The 19,741-nt window shown below is 34.4% G+C and overlaps 1 protein-coding gene across 7 annotated transcripts in view; it reads left to right on the top strand.

The window, feature by feature from the left end:
• LOC130452788 (protein Fe65 homolog) overlaps positions 1-19,741 on the top strand; it is a 92,581-nt gene that overhangs the window by 17,303 nt on the left and 55,537 nt on the right. Inside the window, exon 1 of one of the 7 annotated variants that reach the window (XM_056792232.1) lies at positions 2,119-2,342. The exons of the other annotated variants lie outside the window; for them this stretch is intronic. The gene's annotated coding sequence lies outside the window, so the exon portion shown is untranslated. Of the gene's footprint in view, positions 1-2,118; positions 2,343-19,741 lie in introns of those variants that run through there. 7 annotated transcript variants of the gene reach the window in all.

Genomic DNA, 19,741 nt, shown 5'->3' with positions numbered 1-19,741 from the left:
GCAAACAAATGCTGGTGTACAATTCAGAATTGACCATTATACGTTGCTCTAATGGAACGGTAGCGACGTGTTCAGTTATTCCGAAAAAACAGGCGACCATTTGCCTCGAAGTACTTCGTGCGCGAACAACTTTTGTTGGTTTTGAAAGATCCATACAGTCGATTTCTTTGTACCAATCGACTGGAGCGTTTTTAAAAGCGATTGTCGAATTATGCTGTATCCAATCCGAGAAAATCTTTTTGACAGGTAAATGTTCATGCAATATTGAATGTATGCGAGTAGAACTAATGCCCAAATATGCTTCAATCTCACGATATGTCAAATACGATTTTCAATATTAGTTTACGCACAGCATCGATGTTTTCTGACACAACAGCCACTTTTGGACTACCCTCACGAAATTAATCCTATAGCGAAGTGCGCGAAACAGCGAATCCCGGTGGCTAGAGATGTTGCTTCATCCACATCGAAAATCACAAAAGATCATCGTACGAAAATGTTCGTGATTTTATTCCATTTTTTGATCAAGATGAATGTTTGAAGTATCTGTAAACAACTCAGATAGCACTCGTTGGCAACACGTTTTGAGTACTACCATTAAAAACCTCAAACTTTCTGATGGCAATCTGAGATTTGACATATTCACATCGGTATTGCCATATTTCAAAACTTAAGTAGTTACCTTTGTATACAAGGGCTCTAGTAAAACATTTATTGAAGAAAACTGATAAACAAACTTTCTATTTGGCATTTAACTATTTTTTTCAACAAGATCAAGATACACGGGTATCGTTTACCAAATAGGAAAGAATAACCAAATTCCCTGTAATTTGGAGGACTGTGAAATATTTTGAAGAAGGAGCTTCTACTGAGACTTTCACAAAAATTGAACGTCCAATTATGTAACTAATGATGAGAAATCCCTGGACGTCATATAGAGTTTTGTAGAAAATTTTTGTACAACTTTAGAAAAATTACATTGCAACCTGATGTTACTGTAAGATCCGAATGTAACATAAACACGAGTAAGTGTTATATTTTTAAAGCAACAATAATACAAGAATTATCTAAAGATTTATGGATTTTGTGCAACCAGAATGCAAAAGGTAGATGCAGATATTGGACTGATACCAATCCTATATGGTTGAGGAAATATAAAACACAAAAGCCTTTAAAAATCACTGGTGCTTGTAGAAGGACGAAATTCCAAACCACCACGTCATAGGTAAGTGCTTAGCATTTGCACATCCGAGGATCGAATACATGGGAAAGCCTTACAGTTTACCCAGTGACGTTAAAAGTTTCAAACCAAGCTTTTTGATTGGATTTTCTAAGAACATCGGCCTGTGGTTTTTACTAGGGTAAGACGGGTCTATCAGGAGTCCTATGTGCGGAGCGGTTCACTACCGCCCATTGTCACAATTATGAAATTTTGAAAGTTAATATTTCGGCAGGTATTACCGGCATCACTGTTATTGTACCACTGTTTGTAAAAGGCAATTCAAACCACCAAAGTATTCAATTTTGTTCAGAAATTCCTGAAATAAGAAATGCAATTGATAACAATTTTAATAACTTTTGGTTAAAGCGGAATGGTGCATCACCAACTTTAATGTTACTTTGAAATAATTACTTGAAGTTTTCTAAGATCGATAGGTTGCAAGAAGGTGTACAATAAAGTGGCCAGTGAGATTCTTTATACGATTTTTTCCAGCGATATTTAAATAAAAATATTAGCAAGTTTACTTATTTTATGAACACACTGTATATTGGTCCAATACTTCCGCAGTAATTTTGAAATTATTGTAGATTATTCTTTATCCTCATAACCTCAGTTGGTTCAACTACATTTGGCTTCAATATAACTTTATCATCTTCCCTGATAGTGAAAATAACTTGTTGTTAGTACTGCATTATGTATTGGACCCCCTTTTATGTAATTTTTCACCACCAATAAGTAATAGATGGACAAAAATGTTGTCATAACAAATTATTGTTCTAATGATGAGTCAGTAATAAACAATTTGATATTGTTCAATAAATATCCAGGGTCACGCCTGCCCTGCTTCCTAGGCGATAGGAAAAATCAATAGCTTAACTTTAAGGGGTGCGCGGAGTATTCAGAAACTGCCTTCTCAACTCCCCTAGTCGATCACAGTAGCTGAAGGCCTTTAAAAATTTCTTCACAGTAATTTCGATGAAAAAACGCGTAAAAAAACATATAATTTTTATTATGTGAATGTGTGTCAGTAGTCGTTAATTTTTATTTACATATTTGTATATTTTGAAGAGCTACTCTAATTTTCCGATATATCCGATGTTGAGGAATTTGTACCATTTCGGTAAGTATTCAGACATCTTGAAAATTTTTTATACATAACTGACCAACCTCTATATACCCTATTTGATTGCATGAAATTGTCCATTGAAAAATTGTTGGAATAATTTTTGTCAAAATTAAAAGTTTTTTTGTTGTAACCTATATTCCGGTGCATTGACAGTCTATCATATTGATTTTGAGTTGTTAAGTAATCGTCGGTATATAGGTGATTAGATATTTACATAGATACGTGTCTCTAATGCGATTTTTCTTAATATTACTCGAAATTTCTACAAAATAAGTGATTGATTATTAAAAACATATTTCGAATAAAACTAATCAATAACCCGTATCAGTTACTTCATTCAATATTTTATCAGCAAAAGGGTAACTCATCCAAAGATTATTTGTATGTAATGGTGAATGTTTCAAGCATAGTTTTAATAGTACTATAGCCATCACTCGCGATTATATTTTATACCAGATCCACAACTATCAGGAAAAAACACAATATATTATAATTCACAGTAATATTACTTCAATTATAAAGGTAGGTCATTGTAATATCGTTCGGATTTGTTTTTTATGTTGCCGTCTTGTAACTTCCGGCAACGGCTCTCGTCCAAGTTTTCCTCACAGCTGTGATACCACTACCTCCGCTCACACAAATGGTTGTTCATGATCAAGGAAATCAGTGACCCGAATGAAATATAGAATCTTTAAGTTGGCTCCCCAAATGTTTGAATGTTGACCAAAAGCGTGCAAGGGTAGAAGTATCGCGTTCGATATGTGCTCGATTTGAAAACGATGCAGACTTCTTAAACCGAATTGTTACTTTGGATGAGACTTAGGTACATTTCTACGATCCAAAAACAAAGCAACAATCGTTGGAATGACGACACTCTGGTTCTCCAAGACCTAAGAAGTTTCTTGTCCAAAAATCTGCTGGAAAAGTTCTTGCTTCAGTTTATTGGGATTGCCATGGAGTAATCTTGATTGATTTTTTGGATACGGGTAGAATAATAACTGGAGATTATTATTCGACATTACTGATCACTCTACGGAAAAAAATTTAGGAGAAAAGACGCGGAAAGCTATCCAAAGGTGTTTTGTTTTTGCAGGACAACGCCCCTGGACACAAATCTCATGTTGCCATGCAAAAAATTCGTTATTTAGGGTTTGAATTACTAGAACACCCCCCTTATTCACCAGATTTGGTTCCGTTCGACTATTATGTCTTTCCTCAACTGAAAAAAATTTTAAAAGGTCGTAAATTGTCTTCCAACGAGGAGTTAATAAAAACTGTGGAGGTCTGGTTTGCAGAGCAAGAAGAAATATTTTTTTTGAAAGATCTAGAGAAGTTGCAGGCTCGCTGTAATAAATGTATCCAATTAAGAGGAGAATATGTTGAGTAATAAAATATTATGACATTGAAATTTTGTTTGGTTCTATAGTAGGCTAAGAATTTTTCAATATATCCTCGTATTAATAGCACAAGTTCTTTCTTATGTTAGTTACATTAAAATGTCTTTGATCGAGAGATCGAGAGCCCGACATAGTTTGCATTTTTCAAAACCAAAATATTTCACGCGGAAACTATAGCCGAATGTGAACTAGGAATACCATATCTGAATCTCTCAAGAAAATGAATATCCAGAATTTTAACCCGGGAAATAACAGAAATACTGGTGAGAGTCAGTGTTTCCGTAAGAAAATTAACGCGTGAATACCATACTTTAAAAGTACCGTATCGAGGGAATTAACGAGAAATTGTCAAAATACCGAAAAATACGAGAGTGTCCTAAATATACTCAAAACCAATTAACACGGATACCAATATGTTGTCGCCAACTAAGTAGCAATTTGCGAATTGCGAGTCATTGTTATGGGCGATGAAAAATAATTAGTGATTTTTTAAGAGTTATAGGATTTGATTTTGAAAAAAACCACAAAAATTTGAAAAAATTGATGAAATCTTTATTAAAATTGATAGAACGATCAGTAGAATTTAATGTTTGAAGATGATTTCATGCAAATGTTGGCCGCGGCTCCACTTTAGATAGCCCATGTGCAGGTCCATTTTTGCACACTCTCACCAACATATTGGAATAAATGCTTTAATATTGGCTTCCAGTGCGTCAATCGTTGCTGGTTTATCCCTGTAGACATTAGCCTTAACATGGCCCCAAAAGAAATAGTCCAAAGGCGTTAAATCACATGATCTAGGCGGCCTATTGACGGGCTCCAAACGTGAGATGAACTGTTCACCGAAGGCGGCTCTCAATTTGGCCATTGTTACGCGTGCCGGGTGGCGTATAGCACCATCTTATTGAAACCACATGTCAGGCATGTTCAATTCTTTCATTTTGGGCAGAAAAAATCGTCAATCATCACACGGTAGCGTTCACCATTCACAGTAACGTTCCGGTCATCGTCGCTTTTGAAGAAGTACGGCCCGATGTTGGCACCGGCCCATAATCCACACCAAACAGTAACTTTTTCGGGATGCATTGATAGCTTTGGCAATGCTTCTGGCTGGTCTTCACTCCAGATGCGGCAATTTTGCTTGTTGACTTATCCATTCAACCAGTTCGTCACCGAACACAATTTTTCGGTAAGTGGATCTACCTCCAACTTTGCCAGCTCCCATTCACCAAATGTTAGACGTTGTGGGAGATCGTGTGGCTTCAATTCTTGCTCCAGCCTTTCGCAAAATTTTCTACGTAGTGGAGTAACAAGAGTCCAATTGTTGCGAACACCAAGGAATCGACATTTCATGGTCATCAGTAACACTGGTCGATACAGACGCAATATTTTCTTCGGTTCTAACTGTACGTTTGCGTGTTAGTGGTTTAATGACCACTAGTGTAAACTGAAATTTCTATACATTCAATTTATATAAATTGTTCAAACTATTTTTTTCGTCTTATTTCTTTTTCCTAAATTTCATTGCATCTGTAAATTTAGACCTGTCACACTAAATTTAGTTTCAATTTTTAGTTATATCAAACAATTACTATCGATGCGAATGAAATTTTGTCAGTTGTACAAAAAAACTGCATATCTTCCATGAAGACATTGTTTCTGTGAGCTCTTGTTAGTGTTTTTTGAAGAAGATGACTGTGGTAGGGTTCATTATCCATGTAAATTCTTCAGAGTTTTTCACTAGATACATATTTTTCAAATGATTACATTTTATTGTTTCAATTTCATTTAGTACCTCGAAGTTCGTTTGTACGTGAGGGATGCTTCTTAAGTTTTGAGATAGACAAATATTTATAATTATATATGGCTTTATTGTTTTTCAAAATATTCTCCATTGAGATTATCACACTTTTGCATCCGTTTGATTCAATTTTTTAAGCCTTTTTTCCATCAAAATTGAGGTATCTCCAAAACATGTGATTTGAACGCAAGAACCGCTTCTTCAAGTGTAGGACGGTGACCTCGCAATTTATTTTTGATCTGTGGGAATAATAAGAAATCATTGGGTGCCAATTTGTTTGAACTGATGTTTAGGAGCTCGAATTGTCGTTGTGAAGAATGATTCATCTTTTAGCTTTTCTGTTGTTGCTGTTGATGCTGTTGTATCATTCAGACCGTTCTACCTTGCTCCGTCCTATCTCTACCTAATGGAGCGAAGGACTTTTGTTGGATTTGGCACATATTGAAAGATTTATTCAGTCGATTGTTGTTGAGTTCCGGGTTCATATGCATAGATCCATAATTCGTCGCATGTCATGATCTTACAGACGTCTTTTGACATACCGTGATTGAAATTTTTTCATATGCGAATAAATATTTGTGACATACAACTGTTCATTAACTCAATCTCACGGTTTGTCACAAGACAATCCCATCAGTTTACGTTCACGCCGATTTTGGTCGACCCTCACGTGCTTTTTCTGAATGATTATCAAATTATGCGGTTTCCAACGCTAACAAATCTTTTTAACAGTCAAATGTAGAACTGATGGCCAACTATTCCTCAATCTCTCGATATGTCACATGACGATCTCTGTTGTGGCACAAAAGCCGATTTTAGACGATACTGTGGCGAAGTGCAACCACGATTGAATTCGGGAAACCAGCGAAACACGGTGGCTTCATCACTTCAAAGTCGAAGCGAGTTGATCGACACACTGCTGTTAGTTTAATCCAAGTCTAAAGTCATAGAAAATAACGAATGATGCCAATGTCAGATTTGACATATTCACATCAGTGTTACGACGTCTCAAAACTTAAGTTGCATCCCGCGTAGATTGCAGAAAAGTCAAGTATTTGCTATTTATAAAAAGTTAGATTGGATTAGATGAGCTAAGGCATCAAGGCCGTGAATTTACCTCGCTAACACTTCAACCTCTTGATCTATTTTGTGATGTTTACTTTAGGTAACAATGACTTGAGGCTATGCGGCTTACCTCTTCTCGCTTTAAGAAGCTTTAATATAAGTACCGTAGGCTGTGTCTATGAATATCCTCGCACTCACAGAGGTATTCAGCTAATTGGTTTCGTGCAGAGCTGTCGCTTCTCTGATGTTCTTTCGATGGTAATTTATTGGACAATGTCCATTGAGTATACCAGTAACTCTTCTAAGCTCATCTTTGCTTTGCATTTCAATCACTATTTTTCTATTTTTTTTTCTTGTTTTTCCCCTTTTTTAAATTCATGACTTGATAGCTTTTCAGGAAACCTAAAGTTGAGATACTATGAAAGAAGTTGTTCTAGCTTTGTTAGCTATGGGATCAGCTTGATCATTACCGTGCATTTCGGTTTGTTGTTTGCTCCCAGTACAGAAAGACACATCAAACACAAAGGGAATATTAGAAACCACCTAAATGAAAATAGTGCGCAGGATCGTTGGAAAGACACTTTTTGACAGGGATCGAATGAATGACGACAGAATGGTCAAAATAGCTAGAGACAAGTCGCGCTTAGGGCGCCGAAGTGTTGGAAGACCCCGCAAGAGATGGAGCGACAACCTCTCTAATAATTAAACGGCAGAGGATATGAGGAAAAACAAGGATTTTGCTTACATTAAAGAAAGAAGAAGAATATGTATGCTTACAAACTGACACCCAGTATTTTGTGTTTTTTCCAGCTCATTAAAACTTAATTATTTCCTAAATAAACTTGAATGATAATCCAATTTAAGGATTAAATTTGAACGAATAATTTCTAAAAACTAAATAATTTAATAGAATGAGGACAAGTCTAGATTCCTTTGTTTTTGAAAGGCTACTTTATAGACTATTATTTCTATTATAGGGTCTCTTATATTAAGATCGATAAATATAAAATGGCTCTTGGGAGTAAGACGTAGCCAAAAATATTATCCTTATCAGATTAACAGCACGAAACCAATTTGGTTTTTCTAGTGCCTATTATTCGATTTATCCATTTCTCTTGTTCATTATATTGTGTGTTCCATTTGAGGCGATAGTAAATAAAGTCTCTCAAATTATCAGTAGATGGAATGGAAGAAGATAGTAGAAATTACGAAGTTATTATAGCGAAGTATTTACACCCCTTTCCAAAAGGATTTATAGTCCGGGAGCCAGTAACAGATTTGTGCGACCAATTTTACTCGACCTACAATTAATGGAATCATTTAGCCCCTTGAATGAATAAAATAGCTGTAAACATATCAGCTAACGAATTTTCCTTTCGGTATAAAGCGAGCTAATCTTTTTTTACTTTAGGTACTATGTCGACCATTATTTGACAGTATTTCAATTGGGTTGAAATAAGTTTTAAATGAAGAAATAAAACTATAAAATTATAGAATAAGTAATAATATGTCAATCAATCTTTTATTCATTAAAAACCAGCTGTTATTTTTTTTCGTTTTCACTTTGGCTCCTGCTACTTCCATCATCCCCGAATTCACTTTCAGAGTCACAGTCGAATCAAGTTGAATCTGATTCGTCATCTCCACTCTTTCTCCACTCTTTCATATATATCATATATATCATATATATATATATATATATATATATATATATATATATATATATATATATATATATATATATATATATATATATCCACACAGAAGATATGAGATTTCTCTGCTGTGATTTTTATCACTGGCGTCATAAATCGCACTATTTTCTTTAACTTTTATTATTAATAACTCCACGTCCATCTCGTATGGTTGTTGATTCAAGACTGACCGGACGAGGAATCTGACAGGTTGAATCAAGTGCGACCTCGAATCAAACCTGATTGAACCAGATTCATTCGGTCTGAGGCGGGAAAACAGTCCCTTCACATTTAAACGGAGCGCTCGAAGCCGAATCTTGGTCAATCAGATTCAACTTGATTCGGAGTGATTCTGATTGATTCGGATTCGTTTGGTGTGAAAGGGCCCTAAAACTTTCCTTCACGGAGATAGGATTGGAATTCCAATCGTGCTAAAACGATAACTTGAATCGCGAATCCCGTGAATATAAATTAGTTATTCTAAAATACAAATTGTTGTTTTTAGTGCGTACACATACGAGGTGTGGCTATTAAATAACGAAACTGCACGCCTAATGGGTGCTCTAGACGGGTGGGGTAAAAAACGAGTAGTGCGTTGGGTATTTAGATATTTTGTCTATGCACGTCCCAAAACACGTTTCCGTCACTATTATAGTATTTGTGTAGTAGCGGTTTGAAACGAACGTATTTCTTTCTCGTGCCGAAAACTATGTGTGACGAAAAACAGGAGCAGCGTATGAATCTCAAATTTCTCGTTAAATTGAAAAAAATTCCGATTGAGCGCGCGTGTTTTTTAGTGGTGTAAACGCTTTAGTGAAGGCCGAGAGAGCACTGAAGATGACCAGCGCCCTGGTCGCTCTGTGACTGTTTTAACTCCGGAAGCAGTCACCATAATCAACCAAATTGTGCATGCAGATCGTTGAATGAGCAACGGGATCATTGCCGTGGATGTAAACGTCGATAAAGAAACGGTTAGAAAAATTTTACATGAGAAATTACACATGACAAAAGTCTGTGCGAAATTGGTGCCAAAAAATCTGACTCCTGACCAAAAGCTCTTGCGTCAACGGGTCTGATTAGATTAGAAAGGTTAGAAACAGATCTGCTTTGAAAGGGACCCGATTTGATTCGATGGAAGTGGTGAAGCATAAAACGGCGGAGCTCCTAAAGCCCATCACCAAGGAAGTTTTCCACCTCTGCTTTGATCAAAGGAAAAAACACTTTGTCGTAACCAGTCTCGTTATTTAATAGCCAGACCTCGTACTTTTCAATTTATTTACCTATTTATATTTCTCAAACTAAGGAAGGTAAGAAAAATAGAAAAAATGTACAGAATGTTTCATTCTAGATAATTTTCAATGAGTTTGTGAAATAATTATTAAAAAATTAACTTTCATATAAAATTTGTTTATATCTCGTAGTTACAAAAATTAAAGCCGACTGAAATTAAGTTGAAAAAACCTGGTACTTGTTGTTGATGTAGAATCACCCTGTACTTTTGAAATATCGCGATATCCTCTATTGTGTTTCCTTTATATCTTTCATCTGTTGTTGAAAAGAACAAAATTTCACTTCCCTTCTGGCCTTTATAGACGCTCGAAGCGACAGTCTGACTGGCACGAGGACTTTGCCCTCTTTATTCCTGTTATCCTTTGGTGCTTCTCATTTTCGTATAATGTTTTTGCTTATTTGGAACCTACTTTTAGTCAACTTCTTCTATAAGTAGTTTCCAGTTTGACATGGATGAACCGATTCCAAAATGGGTTAAATATCAACGACTGACGCCACTTAAAGATTTATGATCATAACGTTTGCCTTTACGAGAACATGTATAAATACTTTGTTGCAATTTATTTCAATTTAATCTGATCTATTGGAAGTAGAAATTGAATTGAAAAATATTAATAGATGCTGTATAATGAATAAAACTGTAGTAGAATGGATCGTTAGATTCTAATGTAATTAATTATTGGCAAGTTCATTTTTTTAATTTTATTGTTGAATAACTGGTGGAATGATTATGATAAACAAATGAAACAATTATTTCAATAAATTAGAATATATAAAGGCAATAAGAAATTAAAGATCCCTTGTACTTCACTACCCTTCATGAAATAGGTACGGATTAACTTCTCACTTTTCCATCGTTCATAGTCTGATGAGTCCTGCCTCATTTCCATTAGCACAACTATTAAAATTCCATATATTACTAAAAACATGTTAGGAAAGAAATCTCTTAATCTTTGGAAAATATACGAAAAATTTGTTTGAACGTTTGAACATTTTAATCACGTATAATATCCAACAAAATAAGGCAACTGTATCACTTCATTGCTTTACATCCAGCTCGCAGGCGTTAATTAATTCTTGTTTTTGTGAAAAGCAAGCACAAGAGAGTTAGTTATTCGAGTGGTGTCTGCCTTGTGGACATGCTTGTGAATATTGATCTTGAACTTCTATAGGTTATAGTGGCTTGGTAGCTACTTCCACGGGCTTACACTTCTCCTAAGAAATGAGTCCCGACAAATTGGAGTGTTCATGAGCCACGTCTGCAAGCCACGATTATGCTAGACAGCTCTGAATAGCATTTGCTGTGGTAATATCTGTAAAACAGAGTCAGGTCGACAGCCTTTCTTCTATGCTCTAAGCTGTCCAAGTTTCTGGTCATCTATGGATCGCCTATAAGTCGAATTGCTCTTTCATCCTCAGGATATGCTTGGGAGCCATACTCCAAATATGCCAGCAATATTCTAAAGATGGATGAAATTGGTCTAACTATTACATCTACGTTTTTAAAAGAATTAAGAAAATAGGCTCTAGTTTCAGCAATTGCTTCTTCTTTTGAGCTGAATTTTTATATCGACCAGCATTTTTTTCAGATCAGTCAATAGTCCGTAGTCACTGAGGGCCAGATCTGGACTATACGGTGGATAGGGAGGCAATTCAAATTGTAATTCTTTCCTTTTTAACCATAATTGCCATCGACTTGTAGATCGGTGCATTGTATTGGTGAAACAGTGTTTTTTACTTCGACCTTTTTTCCTCAATTTTACATTCAAACGATCCAACAACTCTATTTAGTATTCGCTATTGATTGTCTTTCCATTTTGGACATAATCTATGAACAATATTCCGTGCCTATCCAAAAATACTGAAGACATAACCTTCCCAGCTGACTGTTGTGTTTTTGAACGCTTCGGACGTTGTTCACCGGCTGCGGTCCACTCAGATGATGATCGTTTTGATTCCGGAATGAAGTGATGTATCTATGTTTTATTCATTGTCACATATCGACGCAAAAATATGATTTATTACATGCAAAAATGGCCAAACACTGCTCTGAATCATCAATACGTTGTTATTTTCGATCGACGCGGTACCCACTTTGAAAAAAGCTTTCTAATAGTCAAATGTTCATGCATAATTTTAAACACACTCCCTTCTGATATATTTAAGGCCTCAACCATTTCACACAATTTCAATTTACGTTTAGATATAATGGTGGACTTTTTTGTGACTAATTGAAATGTCATGAAATTTTCAACATGGTCTTTTGTGTATCAGTCACACATCTTATTGAGTGATGTAATAAATGCTTTTTGCATACTCTACCATTTAGCAGTTATATGAGGTAAAACTATTCCGAATTTCATTCAAGCGCGTTCGCAGATCGGTTCTTATGGTATTTTATCTGAGCTTTTTTTCATGTTATTTCACAATGTGTAATTTAATATTAGTTCGTATTCTATGCCTTACATCATGCAAAACCCTATCTAAGGTGAGCTTTTTCTTAGTTTATCATGCCATCAAATTTATCTCAAACCTTTATTCGTTTCTCCTCTTTTTTTTTCACGCCTATTTTTTCCTCGCTCTTTGATTACCTTCTCATCCTTCTTAATTAAACATATTTCTTAGTAAGTATTGATTCAGCTACTTTTACCACATATTCTGAATCTTATGAAAACATATAAACAAAGACTTGAAATTACTTTTTATTTTAGAAACTAACAAGAGATTACTTGTTCAAAAAAAATTATACGTTTACCTAATTTTCATATCTACCTTACGCCCTCCAAGAGTATTAACACTCTATTTTCCCTACTGTCACATACTATGCCTTTTATCGTCTTCGGAGAAAATAACATTTATATTTAAAAGCAAATATCGCGTGACTCAGCGAACGGCATAATCGAATCCAGACTTTCGGGCGCCTTTCCATTACTTGCTACTACCATTGATCTTGTACTCCGAAACGAAAACTAGAAAATAGAGTTGGGAATTGTTGTATATTACGGGGATTTCGCCAATCTTAGAAAGGCGAGAATTATTTATTATGACAAGATTATATTTGTTATGATTAATACTACATATTATTATAATACGAGAGCGGTCGGACAGAAGACTGACTTCTCACTTTAGCTACAGTGAGGCGATTATATTATTAGCTTCAGCCATGTTTTAGATGTCATGTACGCGGGAAGAAACAAAACTGCTAAGCTTTCGCATTACTGACTTCCCCATTGTTGACATTCAGACGTCAGTCGGCGTTATGCTACAGTTTAAACAAGTCCGCCATTATTTTGATACTCCCGCCAAGTATGAATTGCAAAATGTGATTCGTTTTCTGCAATCTGAAGGCCATAGTGCTGCAGAAATCCATCGGAGAATGAGTGGAAAACTTCATGAGTGATGGTATTGTGCGTGAATGGTGTCGAAAGTTTAAGGACGTGCATGATGAAGGGGACCGAGGACGCAAATCTGACGTTTCAGATGACCTGGTTCGACGAGATGACAGAATGGTTAAAGAAAACTGCAGATTCGCCACTACTGCTTTCATCTTTTTCCTGAATTGAAAACGTGGCTTGGTGGCCTATCGGAGGTTCAAACTGTATAAAGGAAATATAAGAAATAGAGAATTTAAATCAACAAGGTGAAATCAGAAAATTCCTCGCCGAAAATTGAGAAATAATTTCAACCAGAACAACTGGATGCAAGAATCGAAATGGATTTATAATTACAGATGAAAGAGAGGCATTGGAAATATGGGCACAACACTTTAACAGTCTGCCTAACAAACATCATACAGATGAAGTAAGAAATACTGAGGAAGTAGAACATGTAGATCTAACCAATAATAAAGATGACGATACACCACCAATACAGGAGATTCGGAAAGCAATTCAGAAGATCAGAAATAACAAACCCTCCAGGAGAAAACGCAATAGTGGGAGAACTGATTAAGTTAGGAGGAATAGGTTCTCAGCGAAGGATACACGACTTAATCAAAGGAATATGGAAAATACAGATTATGCCAGTGAGTTTGAATATAGCCGAATACATTAGAAAGAAGTACAAAAAAATCTGTCAATATCAATTTATAAAATCACGTGGTACAACTGATCAATTATTCATACCACGGCAAATCATGTTAAGATGCTACGAACATATTATTCATCTAAATATACCAGCTATAGATTTTAAACGAACTTTTAATAGCGTACGTTGTAGCAGAAGCACTGAGGGAAATGGAAATACTCCCTAAATTAATATGGCTATGATGACAATGCTAAAATCTTCTGATAAAGTTGAAATAGGTGGTAAATTAAGTGATATCACACCTAGTGTTAAACGAATCTTTTAAGTATACTCCTTATAATAATACCACACAAAGGAATTAAGCAAATAAATCGATCCAGATTTGTGCATATGCAGATGATATTGCAAAAAAAGAAATAAAGACAGACTAATAGAACTTTTCAAAGATATAGAAAGAAAATGCTTTCAGTCCAGAGGTTGAGATGGTTTGGACATATAGAAAGAATAGAGGACTAGCGGAGTTCACCAAGCCTTACAAACAATGAATGTAAAAGGACAGGGAACGTTGGTGAAGAACAGAGTAGTTTGGAGGCAAATGATGTAGTAACAATTGCTCAGGTACGGTATTTATGCAGAAAACTACTTTAGTTGTTTGGTAAATATGGGAAACTGTTAATTAAACTACAGAATGCAATATTTTGCATGATCGCTTAATGTTCATCAAAAGTTCGCATTAAAAATTCAAACGAATGTGTAAATATTCGTACTCTAAGCTCGTTTTTCCGCTTGTAAGTCACAGTATGAGACGTAGCAAACTCATGTGATGTCGACTAGGAAGGGTAACATCAAATTAAATGTATTATAAAAGGTTTTTAACTTTGTAATAAACAGTAATAACAATGGTGCGGGTATATTGTTTTAAGTATAGACAGTAATACTAGACTGCGCGATTCATTTACTTCTTATATGGAAAAGTTGTGCTAACTTTTAAAAGAAACAGCCTCTGTTATTTCTAATGTGCAGTGATTGGTGACGTAAGATAAGTAGAGAAAAAGAACGGTGGAAGTAGTATGATACCATAGATTTGAAGAAACAACGCTGGAATTTGACGGAGATAATTATACCATAATTTGATTTGTATTTAATTCTGCTATTGAATTTCATCGAATACGCAATCTAGTATACTATGTGTATGGTTGTAAGCATGGAAATAAGAAACTTGGGGCACATGCGGAACGAGTGTGTAGGCATATGCAAGTGAAACCTGCAGCGCCCCCCTCGACAAATTCCTAATCAAGAAAGATCCGTACTTATATTGAGTAAAAATATAAAATAGATCACAATATGTTTCGTATTCAATATATTGTAATGTTTTCCTTATTTATTTAAACAGTGGGGTAAATTTATAACCAACGTTTCTCATTTATTTACTTAATTTGTTTATACACTAATACTAAGTACACTTAACTATTCGCCAAACTATTGACAAGACTTATTATTAAACACTTAAGGTATTAATTTATTCAAACGTACTGTTTACTTATCTATGCCAATGTGTTCAGAATGACATCAGATTATTTTCTGAATGACTCGCTGAATAACAAGCACCTATTTAGTATTTATACACAACGAATTTCTCGTTACCCAGAATTGATTCTATGAAAACGGCCACAACATTCTGTAAATAAGTTATAAAAGCAATATCAAGAAATTGCTGCTGTATATAAAAAGTGGGAATTGTCCGCCGTATCCTCCAAACTTTAGATTCTATTAACATAATAGAACAGGACCGACTTCACGATCTATCAGTAGACGAGTTCGTAACAATATTAATTAAATATACTTTCATTGTCCTTTGAAAAGAATTATTTTATTATATAACTGCCTTTTTTGTTTGTTAAAATTGATTTCTTTGGCAAAAAATTAAATCTAATAGAATCTATATATCTTTCAGAAACAGTTTTTATTAGATCCGATGTGTAACTTGTCTCTTTTTGCAAACTAGAAGAAATTCTACACCAATAAAAATTTTTAGAGTCTGTTATTCTGATATTTTTCCTCAACATACATTTATGTGATATTTGATTATTTTTTCACAGAATTCACAATTTTTTATTTTATTTATTTCCGTTGGATTGTGAATGAACTAGAAGTATTAAAATAAAGAAGACTCTTCAAAGTTAACTGAACAAATGATAGCTCCTTTAGGTTGATCCACATAATCTTGAAATTCATATTTTATTGGAAAAATCTAAAACAAATATTAAAAACTAAAAGAGTAAATACATATTTTGTTAGATATTTTGGATTGTGGTTTCTTTAAAGCCTACCTAGGACACAAATCGGAAAGTCGCTTTTGGTTCTGTTCAAATGAAAAGCTCATACAATATTCGGGATTAAGATACAACTATTTATAATTTTTATGTTATATTTGCACTTACCATATTGGGTGTTCCTGAATTCATGCGACAAAATTCAGGAGGTGATTGCTCGTATGAAATTAAGATATGTCTTTCCTTTAACCAAATTAAAATTTCGTGTACTCGCAAAGGACTAACCATGGGTATTTTTATCAAACGTGTCCAAACATGAAAAAACAGTTTTACAAATCGTACAGACCAAATAAAATGGATCGTCTAAATCTACGGCACACTAAGGTGACTCATATATATTTAACCGAGAAAACCAACCAATATGTGAACTGTCAAAAGTATAAAAATGAAAGACTAACTAACAACTTTCCAAAAACCATAATTTCTTTACTTAACAATAATTGTCTTCTTCTTATTCATTTTTAAGCTCTCATGATCTGTTAGTTTTGCAGGTTCCTCTGTATAAGTATCTCGGAGGTGGACTGCCAGCTGTTTATCAATCTCTTAGGTGGTCGTCCGGGTTCTCTTTTCCCTATTGGTTTACCTTCAAGTACGATTCGTGGCAGTCTACTCTCTTCCATTCTTCTCACGTTGCCGTACCAGTATCTTTTTCTTTGTAATAGCACAAAACTTAGCAAATATCTAAAAGATACTCAACTGTATTATAAATTGTGAAGAACATATCGCTAATAACCTTTGAAGTTGATGCAACAATAAGTATATAAAAAAATCTATTTTACATCTTTACTGTTTTCCACTCAGTTTATTAGAAAAATTATGAATTATGGTGTTTATTTTTTTTCTCTGCTGCAATTGGTTTTGGGAAAAAATTTTGAGATTAAAAAATATGTCACTTATACACCCTACCTGTATGATAAGAATACTTATACTAAATCACACGGCTCATACTATGCAGTCACTTTCCTAGGGATTAATTTAAACGAATAATCGAATAATTTTTTAATAACTTACCTATAGAATGTTTCATCAAAAGAAGCTTCATTCATTATTGTACTATTACCAAACAGCACTTAAACTTAACCATTATAAAGTGGAAAATTGAACGTTAAATGTTTTTACAAGATGTAATATGTACGAACACTTGATAAAGACTAATACGCTCTGTTGTATCTTACCATAAGTTAACCATACTTCAGACTTCTCTCCAGGATTCAAGCTCTTGTTCCCTCCCTTCATACTACAATGGTTGTAAGCTTGTATTAACGCAAGCGCCTGGGCGGAAGAAACACAAATATTTAATACAATTATGACCCCCAAAATTACTTCGCTATTCATCGATATCGAAGTTTTTAAATTGGAATCAGTACATAAATTAAGGTATTAATTTGTCTAAATTTAATGTGAACAAATGTGATTAACGTTTTGATTTATTTACTCTAAAATAAAGTTCACTTTTTGTAAAACATGTTTGGTTTGGTTAGCTTCTTCTCCAATTTTTTTAGCGAAATAAGCGATATTAGTTTCAAAGTTAAGAAAGTAGATTAATGAGGGAGAATTCTGATATATATATATATATATATATATATATATATATATATATATATACTGTACTGTTTTTGAAACTTATGTTCATTTTTTCTCTGTAATGACGATACGGTTCATATCCCTTCAACTTCCGATGTAGTCATCTATCATACTTACTTCCCAACTTGACAGCTGTTCTCCATAACCTCAATCACTCTTCTTGTAGTCTACCAAGATTATCGAGTAGGAAACTCGTAAGGGAATACGAAAAATGCAGCTTTTGACGCCCATATTAACTTATTTTAAATAAATTATCAAGCATAGTGTTGATAATAAAAAGAGAATCATTTATGATGCTATTTCGTTGCGTACTGTGCATGCGTGACTCTGATTAAAACGATTCAACGGACAACGGTGAAAGAGCGTGCATAATTTGTATTTCTATGAATAAAACTCAATAGATTCAATCTATACATGGGTAACTTGAAGATTATTAAATGTTAGCTATTGAATGTGCCCATCTATTAAGTTCTCTTTAAACAAAGACATCAATCATCCTGTTACTTGTTATATTGGCCAGACCCTCCCAAGTACATGCGCGTCTATAGCATGTCTACTCTATCTGTATATCTCGATGGTTTTGAAGTTTCTCACAAAGTTAGAAAACGTCTTAGAAATAAGCGTAGCAATTAAATATTCAACGCTTCTGAACACACTGATAGTCTAGAAAATTTATTATATAATCCGAAGAACGATACTCTAGCAATCGAAATGAATCGATAATTATTCTTATTTTTCAACATATATTCTGCTTTCAAGTTTATAAGATGTTCTAACCTTTTTACATAAGATGTTCTAACCTTTTTACCCCTTCCAAATAATAGGAAACAGGAAAAAGTCACGGGGGGTCAAATCTGATGTATACGATGTTAATCAGTTCGAAGCGCAATTCGTGAATTTTATCCATAGTGATTACCGAATCGTGAAAAAGTGCGTTGACGTGATGGAAAAGCACTTTTTTCTTCAATTGCGGGAACTTTCTTGTAATTTCTTCCTTTACCTTATCAAGCAATTATGACTACTACTCCCCTGTTATTGTTTTACATTTCTGAAGATAGTCGATGAACACAATCCCGTGACTATCCTAAAAACGGTAAAAAAACGGCCGCCATTTTTCCGAACTTTGCCTTTTTCAGAGCAGGTGTCCCCTTTACAATTACCTATTTGGATTGTTTTTTTAATTTTAGGAGGGGAGTGGTGGATCTAGGTTTCATTTACAGTTAAAAATCGATGCAAAACGTCCGACTTAGTTTGCTTAAACTGTGTCAATAAGTTCTAAGAAATGCTTTTAGTCCAAAGTGAGCGAACACGACACCCAACGCGCGGATAGCTTACGGATGCATAATCCTGCAGTCAGTATATGGCAAATGAGGTCTTTTGATATGCCCATAGTCATTCTATCTTGTTTGATTATATCCATGATATCGTTGGTTGTCGCAGTTTTTAGATGCTGCGAACATTCGTCGGCAGTTAATCTGATATGATAGATTTTATTCATAGTTTTTTTCTTCATATAATTTATTGCTTGCAGCCTTTTTTCATTCAAAATACTCTGTAACGTGTGTGAATTTGGTTTTCAAAAATAGGCGTATTTCAAAGTTCCCGTAGCAATCTAAAATAAGTCAAATTTATTAGAAATGTGAACTCGATTATTAATCTAATAGGACTAACGTTACATAAAATTACTACTCTGCATTTTATCTAATGGCACTTCCAATTATTTGCAAAATATTTTTCTTTTTGTTAATACTTCAACAGTAACCAGTCGCTACCTTTACCGATTCCCATCCTAGATTTGATCCTAGATTGTCATACCACTTTTCGCCATAATGGTAACCGTCATCCCTCATAACGTTTCGTATATTTCGCTGGATAGTCCAATTTAAAATGACACGCAATTTGCAACAGACAAATGTATTAATACCAATCACTTGATTGATGTTTTTCCACTTTATCATACCGTTAATTAATTAATATTTCTATCAACATCAATTTGAATATTGAATTTTGAAACATATAAATTTAAAATTTTTAGAATAATTAATACAATTCAAACCCACCAAAAATCTTAATTAATTATTTCTCAGACGATGAATATATAAGTATTCGAAAGCTTCGGAAATATATTAAAGTTAGTCCACGTTTCCAATAAGAAACCGCCAGTTATAGGATCAACACGAGGACATTCAACAGACGTTTGAAT

The sequence above is a fragment of the Diorhabda sublineata genome, chromosome 2 (genome assembly GCF_026230105.1).
Source record: "Diorhabda sublineata isolate icDioSubl1.1 chromosome 2, icDioSubl1.1, whole genome shotgun sequence".
Lineage (NCBI taxonomy): Eukaryota > Metazoa > Arthropoda > Insecta > Coleoptera > Chrysomelidae > Diorhabda > Diorhabda sublineata.
This window is presented reverse-complemented; position numbering and strand designations above follow the sequence as displayed.